The sequence below is a fragment of the Pteronotus mesoamericanus genome, unplaced genomic scaffold, assembly GCF_021234165.1.
Source record: "Pteronotus mesoamericanus isolate MK-2021 breed Mesoamerican mustached bat unplaced genomic scaffold, CSHL_Meso_final contig_37, whole genome shotgun sequence".
NCBI classification, from domain to species: Eukaryota; Metazoa; Chordata; class Mammalia; order Chiroptera; family Mormoopidae; genus Pteronotus; species Pteronotus mesoamericanus.
The window spans coordinates 2349491-2351583 of NW_026555144.1; the positions used below are offsets into that span (position 1 = coordinate 2349491).

At 38.2% G+C, this 2093-nt stretch overlaps 1 pseudogene; it reads left to right on the forward strand.

Annotated features, from left to right (window-relative positions):
• Positions 1 to 588: 588 nt before the first annotated feature.
• On the forward strand, positions 589 to 1270 carry LOC129073248 (developmental pluripotency-associated protein 2-like; annotated as a pseudogene).
• Positions 1271 to 2093: the final 823 nt, after the last annotated feature.

Here is a 2093-nt window from a genome sequence, read left to right on the forward strand (position 1 = left end):
GGAACTGCCTTTTGACCCAGTGATTCCACTGCTGGGATTATACCCTAAGAATCCCAAAACACCAATTCAAAAGGACCTATGCACCCCAATGTTCACAACAGCACAATTTCCAGTAGCTAAGTGTTGGAAGCAAGCTAAATGCCCATCAGTAGAAGAGTGGATAAAAAAACCATGGTACATTTACACAATGGAATACTACACAGCAGAAAGAAAAAGCTATCACCCTTCACTACAGCATGGATGGAACTGGAGAGCATTATGCTAGGTGAAATAAGCCAGGGGGCAAAAGGGAAATACTATGTGATCTCACCTATAAGTGGAACCTAACCAACAAAGCAAGCAAGCAAGTAAAATACAACCAGCAACATTGAAAGAAAAAAGAAACCAACAGAGTCAAGAGGGAAGGAAGGAGGTGGGGTGGGGAAATGGAAGGGAAGGGTCAAGTCGAGGAACATGTAGAAAGGATCAATGGAGAAAGCCAAAATGGGGAAGGATTGAGGGAGGGTGGTGGAGGAGGTGGGTAGGGGAAAGTGGTGGCAGAAAGGTGGAGATGAATGTATTTGAACAAAAAATTAAAATAAAAAAATAAATGAAGTGTGTCATGATACTTTACAGAACTGGGGCCAACAAATTAATTTTAGTACCGAAGGCAGGAAAATAAAGAATTATATGAAGCTGAAGGATCATGCTTACTCTGAGCAAAAACAACTAAGTGAGGAATATCAAAACAGCATAAAGAGTATTGCTGAAACACCACAGGGTGTCACATTGCAAACCTGTTTGACAAAATGGAAGATGGTGACCAAAAGAGCAAGAAGTAATAAAAGTTGTAAGGTGAGTAAGAGTGAGAATGGGACCAATACAGTTGAAGTGACAACTTCATCCCAGGAGGCCATGTTGGCAGCATGGTCAGGAATTGCAACAAGAGCCATGCAACCTATGGCTGTGAAATCATGTTCTATTCCTGTTCCTGCTGAAAACTTTCTGCTGCAAACATCTGGTGCCAGGCAGTGTGTGGTCCATGGAAGTCCTCTCTTGGAAGACAAGAGGGGTGGATTCATCTGCAGTTTCATCCTGATCAGTTCTGGGTGCCTAACATTTCCAAAATGATCTCTCTCTTCTTGTTAGCAGTCTGCACTTTCCCTTACTCAGATAATATCCTTTAAAAGATAATATGTTATGCCCTGAAACTGTTAGGAGAAATAAAAGGATGATGGAAACAATAACTAAAATGAAGAAGAAGAAACCTCATTCTAACATACCCACATAATTCCTTTTGGATGGGTAATGTCCCAACATAGAATAAATTGTGTAATGCTCACAGAAAAAAAAAATCCTCAACAAAGTATTGGCAAACCACATTCAACAATTAATTGAAAAGATCATCCACCAAGAACAAGTGGGATTCATTACAGGAATGCAAGGATGGTATAATATTCACAATCAGTAAATATGATACATCACATAAACAAAAGTCACATGGTCATATCAATAAATACCAAAAAAGCATTTGATAATGTACACCACCCATTTATGATAAAAACACTCAGCAAAGTGTGAGTAGAGGGAGCATACCTGAACATAATAAAGGCCATATATGAGAAATCTACAGCCAGCTTCATATTCAACGAGCAAAAACTAAAAGCTTTCCCGCTGAGATCAACCACAAGAAAAGTGTATCTGCTTTCACCACTTCTATTCATCACAGTATTGTAATTCTAGCCACAGTGATCAGACAAGAAAAAGAAATAAGGGACATACAAATTGGAAAGGAGGAAGTAAAACTGTCTTTGTTTGCAGATGACATGGTAGTGTACATAGAGAAACCTATGGCCTCTACCAAAAAACTACTCGACCTAATAAGGGAATTTGGCAAAACGGTGGGATAAAAAGGTAATATGCAGAAATCAAAGGCATTTTTGTACACCAACATGAAATATCAGAATCATAAATTAGGGACAAAATTCCCCATTTACTATAGTAAGAAGAAAAATAAAGCACCTAGCAATAAACCTAACCAAAGAGTTAAAAAACCTGTACTCAGAAAATTACAAAACATTGAAGAAATTAAGGAAGATAAAAATAAATGAAAG